We start from the raw sequence: 9,365 nt of genomic DNA, 5'->3' as shown, positions 1-9,365 counted from the left end.
AATAGCCTTAAACGCTTGACGGAAATAACTCAATTACCGTATTGATTTGGGGTTCCGGCCACCTCCCCCGACACACGACCCGCACGGCACTGCCGCAGACCCACGCATGTTACTTGGCGGGTGCTGCGCCCCTCCTTTTCAAAAACTAAAGCCATCGGTTTGGAAGATAAATACAATTATACCGTTTTTTATATGCACATTAATCGTTGAGGTCACCGCCTGCCCAAGTTGAAGGACGGCCAGTAGCATCTCTCTCTGGGGACTTCCTCCCCCCAGAATTAAAGAGCCCCGGGGCTCGCTCAGACCAAACGGTCCACGTAGAGAAGTAGCGGAGAAATCCGACCAGTGGCCAGCACCTCCCTCTCTCCTGCTGCTGCCACCTCTGCCCCCTGCCGCCCGGGGCTGCTGATGAGCCACGGAGCCCCACGCGGACGCTTCGCCGCTGCCGCGCCAGGGCCTGGCTACCCAGACCCTACGGCGCCCCACTGGGCGTCCGTGGAAAAGTCTCTGCGCCTCTTCCTCGTCCCGGAAGCCCCCCAGCCCCCCGGGAAGGCGAGTGACCGTGAACTCCGCTCCGGGGACGGGCCTGCCTTGATCCCAGGCTCCTGGACCTCTGGACGCCCCTCGTGATTGAAAGACACCCCTGATGCGCCATCCCTGCCCCTGCCTTTCCCTGTTCGGTTCTGTCCCCCCGCACTTCTCTCAAAAACAGTTGTTAGCGAGCATGGCCTCCCTCATTTCCCACACACACGCTCACGTCCACGGCCCTCGTGCTCACAGCGGGCGAGGAGGGCCAGCGCGTTCACAGCTTTCTCGGTGGCCGCAGGGCGGCGCACTGACCACGACCGAGACACAGCCAGCTGTGGAACCATCTGGTGCTCACTGACCCTGGGGGGCGGAGTGGGCACGGGAAGGAGGGCGAGACCAGGCTGCTGTCCCTGGGGATGCCCACCCCGGGACTCTCCTGGCCATCACGTGGGAACAGCTGGACTTGTCCCCTGGCCGGGGGTTCCGGGTGTCCAGCGGCTGAGGCAGGGGACACCCGAAACCAGTTCATTAGGTAGAAGTGGGGCGTTCGTGCTGCAGCCTCAGATGGAAAGGTCACCAGCACCCGTCCCTCCCCACAGCCCCGAGATCTTTCTCCTTCTGACGGAGAGGGTTTTGAGTAATGAAGCCTCTCTCAAGACACTCACGCGCCTTTTCCCTGTTAAAACCACGGAGGAGGGCCCTCAGGCTGGGAGGAGGTCTCTCAGGCTGGCAGGCGCCTTCTGTTCCTGGCGCCGGCTCCGACGACCTGCTCTTTGCCGCAGAAACGGGGAGAAAGGAGGCCCGAGTTTCCCGAGCACCGTCACGTGCCAGCTGGGGACGCGCAGGCGAACGGGAGTGACTGTCCCCTGCCCGCGTGGGCCGACCCTCCAGGACACAACAGGCAGGATCCACGTCCAGGCGTCAGAAGGCCCAGGAAGGACAGTAACAGGGCACGTGGCTCGCGACACCACTCGGGGCGGGGGAAGGCCCGGGTCGGGCCGTCTAAGCCGAGGCCTGAGCGACGGGCTCGGGGGCAGAACCAGAGGTCGCACTGACAGCCGCGCTCAGGACGACCTGGTGACCAAAGTCTGCTGCCGTCATCAGGGAAGGGCACGCCAGGAGCCGACGCACCCCGGTGGCAGGGTCGAGTCGTGCGGCCATGCCGTCTCTGCCACCTCCCCGCCCTGGGGACCTGCACCTGCAGAGCAGCTCGGGGAGCTCTGCCATCTGGGCTGCAGACTTCATCCGACCCTTCTCTGAGGTCCACGTCTAGTTCCGGTAAAACCTACGAACTGAGCACCTACTGTGCGCCCAAGGAAGTTGGAAGACAAGCCGGGGCGTGAGCCAGCACCCAGAGGCAGGAAGGTGACAGAGGCCAGGTTCTCGGGCGGGGAGCCCCGCCGAGAGGGGCCTGCGGGGCAGAGCCATCTGGCCAGGTGCAGGGAGGGGGCGACGGCTCACGCCAGGCTCACGCCAGGCAGGGTCGGAGCTCAGGCCGGGAGCCACCTCCTCCAGGAGGGGCAGAGGCGGCTGCGAGCTCCGCCTGGAAAAGCCACCACCCCTTCCCATGACCTGCTGCACACGAGGAAGCAGAAGCCCGGGTGGACGTTTCTGAGCGTTTGGCGCATGGGTCCCACTTCATGAAGCGGCGTGAGGGACAACAAGCATGTGAGAGCCACGAGCTCGACCCTCAAAAACCGCCCTGAGGAGAAGCTCCGAAGCCCGTGGGAAAACGGAGCTGCCCTGCGCCCGGCAGCCAGGCGGCACGCGGCCAGCTGAGGCTGGGGGAGGACTTCCCGGAGGAGGAGGCGAACCGCGTCTTAGAGCCAGACTGACAGTGTGTGTGTGTGTAGAAGAGCTCAAGGGCGCAGGGAGGACGTTTCAAGGGCGCAGAGACGGCGAGCTGGAGGGGGGACCGTGACCGCACAAGCGACGGGGCCAGAATGTCCACGGGTCAGGAGTGGCTCCAGAGGTTCGCGAACCCGGGAGCCGCCCCTCGCGTGGTGCGACATCCTGCACCATTCAGACGGCGCGGCTCACAACCGCGCACCGAGGGACCGAGTAGCCACGGGTGGGCGCCGGTTAAACCGAGGTCGCACATCTGAGGGGCGGGGCTGTCCCTAGCGTCCCTCCAGCGCTCTGCGAATGCGGGGGACACGGTGTCGCGGAAAGGCCTGGCCTTTGAGCCCGGACGGACCTGAGCTCCAACGCCAGTCCCGCCAGCGACTGGCGAGCTGTGGGGCTGGAGCGTGAGCGACCTCCCTGAGCCCCTGTTTCTTCCTTCTTAAAGTCAGACTGATGATCCCTTGGAGAGATGCAGGTGGAAGGCAACGATGGCCCCTGGCCCGGCAGAGACGTCCAACAAACACGAGTCTCCCTCCTGTCCTACTGCCCCCCACTCAGACCCCAACATCGCTTTGTCCCCCCTGGTCCCCCACTGGAGACAGGCGATGGCTCCTCATGGCCAAGCTGCGCGGTCCCCCTCCCCAGGCTGCGGCCTCGTCCCTAGCCACGCCAGGGTCGTGCCAGCTGCAGGGCGCTCGGCCGGGCGGCACGCCCCACGTGAGGACAAGCCACCGCGGGAGGGAACGGCTGAGCCGAGGGACGGGCGGTGTGCGACGCTGGACAGCACACGTCCACTCTCTTGAGGGCAGGCCCGGATTTGTTTTGTTATTTTTTGAAACAAATAGGATTTGAGAAAACAAACAGGATTCGAAAGAGTTGCTCAGAAGTCTCACCCGTGAGTGTCGTTGGGATAGGACACTGTCTCTCCGCAGCTGGCTCTGTGCTCCTTCCGCACGTGTCCATATGCATCACTCGGCTTGATCCTCAAAGGCAGAAAGGGGGACAGGCAGGCTTTACTGTTCCCGCTGAGCAGATGGAAAGCCACGGCTTGCGAGGGGGGTGAGGGCCCGGTGCCCCGGGCCCGGCCTGAGGTGCTCCCCTTCCCTGGGCTGTGCCGACTCAGCCCTGACACCCGAGCTCCTCCCGTCCACGTCCAGCTCAGCCACTGGGTCATCAGAGACACCCGCGTGAGGCTCACTCCAGTGGGCACGTGTGGGGCTGGGAGGCGGTTTTGAAAAGAGACAGCAACTCTGAGCGCATCCTGCCCTGTGGGTGCGCCGAACCCCCGATTCACTGCAAACAGGGGTCCCTCAGCCACTGCCCCCCCACACCCGAGCCCTTCCTGGCTGCTCCCACCACCCCCTGCAGTCCCGTTTCAGAAGCTCAGGAGTCAGTCCCCTGAGGCCAGGGCTGGGCTGAGCCTTGAGGTTGGATCAGTCAGTTCACTCCCTGAAGCTCACTGGGGACCCTCAGGGGTGCCGGGGCTGCTGAGACGGGCGGGGACAGCAGGCGGGGACAGCATGCCGGGCACTGAGGGGCCTCGGGGAACCTGGGTGACAGGGGCCCTGCCTTCATCTGGCTGACACTCTGGGCAGGGGACACAGAAAGGCGAAACCAGACACGACAGAGACGGGAAGGGTTAGGTCAGCCAGGAGTGCCAGGTCCCCAGGTCATGGGGATGCCCTGTGCTAAGGAAACCAGGAAGGCTGTGGGCACGATTTTAAGTTGAGAAGTTGGCATTCGAGCAAAGATCTGAAGAGATGAGGGAGGTGGCACATCGGTATCTGCAGGACTGGCTTGCCAAGCCGAGGGGACAGCCAGGGCGGAGGGCGTGAGGGGGACCTAGTGGCACATGAAGCGCTGGCGGCAAACCCGCCTCTGGCCTAGGTCACGGGCCTCGAGCTTCTGTAGCGCTAACCGCAGGCCTCCGCCGCACAGAAGTATCTTATTCTCAAAAGCTCCACTGCTTCCTTCAAAAAGTGTTGAGTATTCTTCTGTGCACCCCTCCGACCGCAGAGGGTCGTGGAGGGTGCGGTAAGGTCCCCATTTCCGTGAGAAGGTGATACTCCAAGTAAGAATTACAAGGAGGAAAGGAGCCTGCTGGAGGAGCAAACAGCCCTAAGGGCTTTGCATGACTGTGTTTGGTAAATGCTAATTTTTTTGATAGATCAGACATTAACTTACAAAGACCCACTGTCTCCAGATATGGAAATTAAGCCTTGAAAGAGATAGGAGTGGAAGGGGAGGAGGGGTGACTTGGGAAATGAGCAATAAAATGAAGGGAGGGAGGGAGGGAATGAGCGAGAGAGGGAACGAGCGTTTGGGCTGAGGTTATTCCTGTGCCCCAAGCAGCTGGCTGGGGCAGGGCTTTGGGGCTGCTGGAAGGTGCCAAGGGCAGAAAGGACAAAGAGGAGGGGGGTCCCCTCCAGTCCCCTGGGGTGTGGCTCTGCATTCGACCTCATGGTTTCACACCGGTCAGCAGGGCCTTCAGTGCAAAGCCATTTTAAGGTTCTAAGAGTCCCCCTAACGCCCAGGGGCCATCCAAGAACCCAGGGCCTTCGGTGTCCTTGCGTGCAAACCTGAGCCACCGCGGGCAAAGAGTCTGAAAGGAGAGGCAGCCGTCACCTGTCAAGGTGGAGGAGTCCGCCTGGGTGTCTGAAGGACGCGGGGGAGGACGGACTGGCCCCGCACGGACTCTCATGGGCGCTGGGCTGCAAGGGCCCCCACGGCCATGCGACCTTGGCTCCTCCCGCAGGCCCGGCAAGACCTCGGCCACTGCCCACTCTCCCCTCAACTTCCCGTGTCCAAGCCCCACTCCAGGACCTCAGCATGTGACCATAGAGAGACGACTTTGAAGAGACTGTCACTGCGGGCCCTCGCCCAACCTGACCGGTGTCCTCATATGAAGAGGGGGTTGGGACACAGGGAGGGACACCTGGGTCACTGCCCAGAGGTGGATCACATGCAGTGTAGAGAGGCCTCGGGGACCAACCTGCCAGCACCTCGACCTCGGACTTCCAGCCTCCAGAGGAACTGTGGGAAAACAAGTTTCTGCTGTTTGGGCCACCCAGTCTGTGGCACGTGGTCATGGCAGCCCTAGCTGACTAACAGCGCGCACAGAGCACGCCACGTGGTCCCAGGAGGGCACATGCTGCTATGTCACCCTGCCTCGTTCCCACGGCAGTCCTGACCCCAGACAGTCACAACAAGCGTGGGGACCACACGTCCTGCCATTATCCAGGTTGCTGCTGGAAGTGCCAGCCATGCTGAGCCTTTAGGCTGAGTCCCCAGACACTGGGGCAGCCATGTCGAACCACGGGATCACCGGCCTTCCAAGCCAGACCCAGGGGCTCCAACCAGCGCCCACCCCATTTACCCAGTCCCAAATGGACGCTTGCCGGCCGTGCCGCCTCGCCCCCAGCCCCGGCTTCTGTATCACTGGGGACTGTTGGCTGCACGGGACAGGAACGTGACCAGCCTTATCTGGTGCAGAAGGGGTTCCCGCAGGGCTGGCTGCGGAGAGGAGCCCCTGCTCCCCCCAGGCCTAGGAACGCTGGGGTCCCCACTGGCCAGCCCCAGGGGACGGCGCCTCTCCTTGCTGGCCTCCCTCGGCTGCGGCCATATCACGACAAGCAGTCCCTCTGTGAAATCCTGCTCAGGTGTCCAGCTGGACTGCGCCACCGCTTTCCCGCTGGGACCCAGACTCACATATCCGTCCTGACCCAAAGCGACCAAACCAACAAACAGCGCCCAGGAGGCGCTTTCGACCTCGGCTCCCTCGCGGATGGCGGTCGCTCAAAAAACACTGATCGGATCAAATCGCAAAACCATATCAGCTTCACAAAACCGAGCCCCGTCTGTTCCAACTACGAGTACGTAACGCCGCTGAATTGCAGAAGTCTGGGTTCGAAGACACGGGATTTTGAGAAACGAGACCCTCACTTGACGTCGACAAGCCGCCCCCCTCTTCCCGATGCTATCGCTCTCGGCCTCGGCCGCGTGGTGGGGAGCGTGACCCGCACACTTGCACAGGAACCCCCCAACTCCGATTTAGTCAGTCTGGGGTGGCTCCCGGGCACCGGCCACTTTCCAAAGCCTCCAGGAGGCTCCCGAGGGCACCAGGGTTGCAAGTCCCCGTTGCGGGCAATGAGGCTGTGAAGGTGAGGGCAAAGGTCACGGACAGCTAGGAGAAGGTTCCAAAAACATGTCCCCCCTCAAACGTCACTGCGTTAATAAATGCAGCGGACTTGCTACGGCACCCGGTCCCCGGGAGAAATCCTGGGCTCAGAGCCCCGCGTCCCGGGCAGGAGCGGCGGCAGGTCACACGTCAGACCCGGCAAGGAGAGCCTGGGCGCGTCCAGCGGAGCCTTCGCATCGGAATTGGGGGGTGGGGTGGGGGACGGTGTTTCACATCCCCCAGGCGAGTCTACGAGGCCTGAGACCGTTCGTCTAAATAAAACAATTTTTCTAAATGTCTTGAAATTTGTATCGCAAATTGTTCCTTTTTTTTTTTTTAAACAAAAAGAGGAAATCTAAAATTTTCAAAGAGAGACCAGAACACCCTGAAGTCTTGTGTGTGAAACGTGATTAAATGGTGTTGTCGGAAAGCCTGGCTATAGATTTGAGTCGCATTGTGGCAAATTCGGTGGGTTGGACAAAGAATTGTGAGCTTCCGTGGCTGGTTCCGTGGGCAGCCACGTCTTGGAGGGGGCCGCGGGCACGTGTGTCTGGATTTGCCCACACGAAACCGACAGGTGCACTGGGCACACGGCCCCCAGCTACAGCGAGCTCTGCAAAAAACATGTCTCTGGTGTGTGTGTCACCGGCTGGGGACTCGCAGGGGGTGGACCGCAGGGCTGTGCCAGGCCTCCCGAGGACATGCAGGACACCAGCACGCCGGGCCACCGTGGGAAGACAAGGCACCCGCGCCTGCCTCAGCTGGCCACAGACATGACAGTCCTGGCCACCAGGGGACCATGGAGAGGCGCCTGGGCCTGGGGACTTAGATCACGGCCTTTTCCAGAAATCTGCTTCTTAAAGGGACTTGGGCACTGACATTTTGAAGTGTGCTCCTCACCTACGGCAAAACCACAACAAAGAGAAGCCTCAGAGGGCTGACCCAGAACCTGCCTTTGTGGGGAGAGGGGAGGTAGACGGGATACGGGGGATCAAATATGTGGCGACAGAAAGAAACCTAAGTCGGGGAGGTGAACGCACAGTGTACACACATATATGTGCCTCGCTGTTAAAGCGCACGGCTGGACTCGTCGGAGCTCGTTAACCAAGGGCGCCATAAAAAATTAATTATTAACGATAAATCAATAAAGCGGAAAAATAAAAAGAATCCGGCTGTGGCTCATCGTGAGGAGCGACTGGACTGGGCTCCACACTCCGGTCCCTTCTCCGGGCCTCGGCTCCCTCACACACCGACCGCCCAGTGCGATGCTTCTCGACGCTGGCTGCGCAGCACAGTGCCAGGGAGGGTGCCGGTCCCCCGATGTCCGGGGGGCTCCCCAATCCGAACTGGTCTGGAGTGGGGCCCTGGCGGCTCAGCGTCCCCAGATGGTTCGCTGTGGGACCGAGCCGAGATCCTGTTGCTCCATCTTCAGCTCCGGCCTCCCAGGGGGCCCAGGGCGCCCAGCTTCACCGGTGCCTGTGCTGTTAGAAGGTGACTGTGTATGTATCGGTCACCAGTGACGGGTGCATCCCAGAAGCACACTCGAAGCCAGCCACATGGCCTCATAAAAGGGCCTATCGTTCCTTTTTAAAAAAAAATAAACATGTCTATCGACCGAGCAAAAATCCAAGACAGCCTTGAAGACAGGTCCCTGGGCCAGCTGTGCCTCTGGCACCTTCGCGGCCCCTCCCCCAGGCCAGCCTCCGTGCTCGCCGAGGCTGCCGGGCGGCGTGCGTGGGGTTTGCACTGTCTCCGCAGTCCTGGTGACCCCACTGCCACCTCCCCCATGTCCCGTAGGCATCCAGGCTGTGGGCCCACATGCGTCTTCCCAGCTGGCCTTAAAGGTCGGCTTCCTGTTTCTGTTTAGACTTCCTGCCAGGTGGCCCCGCCCGAGTCCAGTCTCCCCAGTGCTGGCTGAGTCACCTGCAGGGAAGGGTGGTCGACCCCCAGGGCTGGACCTTCCCCAGGAGGCCCGAGTCCAGGTCAGCCCCGCAGGGTCCCTCGTGGTCCCAGCCAAGGAGCCTTCCCGGAAGCCCACGGTGACGGCTCGGGCACAGCCTCTCAACACTCTCCCGTCCCTGGCTCCAGCCACAGAGAACGAACCGAAGGGAGAGGAAAAAATCCGAGAAAGCGCGAATTCAAGGCCAGATTCCACAAGCAGGTCGTTCAATAAACGTTCGGAGCCAAACCAAGCTTCTGGACACCGAGACACTATGAATTAAAATCAGCAGAAATTAAAATCGTCCGGGGTGCACGTCTGTAACGGGACATCCAGTCAATGCTTTGACCTGCAGCTCTTTTTTATCTAAGGAGACGTAACTTCTGGATATGAAAACTAACAAACAATTACTTTCCCACCTGAAGGCCGACGTGACCATGGAAAACCACAGCTGAGAAAAAGCTGGACCTTTGGCTCGAGGGATTAGGTTGGTTTTCGTGGGCGAATTTTATGGCCGACAGAATTATGTTCGACTTGCTCCAGCTTTGCAAAACTTCGGTTTCCAGCGAGATTTTCTCAGCGTGCTCTGGAAAAGTGAGGAGGCCCACCCAGGTCTTTCTGTGGGGTCCGCCTGGAGCTTCTGCTTGCTCCCAAACGCCCCATTTTCAAAATAAAATTCCTCCTTAATAAGAGCGTTCCTTGGGTTTTGCCATCACTCATCCTGAAATTGGTCCAGATTCTTTATACCAGGCACAGGAACAGGCTAGGATGGAGGCAAGGGGCCTGGAGAAAGAGTCAGGGACGGGTTCAGACACATCCCACTAGGCAGGCCAGCCAGTGTCCCCGCTCTCAGGCTCCTAAGCCAGCTGTCACCCA

General features: G+C 61.0%; 1 protein-coding gene across 5 annotated transcripts in view; it reads right to left on the bottom strand.

Moving 5' to 3' along the window:
• RXRG (retinoid X receptor gamma) overlaps positions 1–9,365 on the bottom strand; it is a 144,066-nt gene that overhangs the window by 72,948 nt on the left and 61,753 nt on the right. For 2 of the 5 annotated variants that reach the window (XM_015586226.2, XM_015586228.2), the window contains exon 3: positions 3,267–3,356. The exons of the other annotated variants lie outside the window; for them this stretch is intronic. The gene's annotated coding sequence lies outside the window, so the exon portion shown is untranslated. The remainder of the gene's footprint in view (positions 1–3,266; positions 3,357–9,365) is intronic. 5 annotated transcript variants of the gene reach the window in all.

The sequence above is a fragment of the Pteropus alecto genome, unplaced genomic scaffold (assembly GCF_000325575.1).
Source record: "Pteropus alecto unplaced genomic scaffold, ASM32557v1 scaffold101, whole genome shotgun sequence".
Taxonomy (NCBI): domain Eukaryota; kingdom Metazoa; phylum Chordata; class Mammalia; order Chiroptera; family Pteropodidae; genus Pteropus; species Pteropus alecto.
The sequence above is the reverse complement of the archived record's forward strand: the minus strand, read 5'-3'. Positions and strand labels throughout refer to the sequence as shown.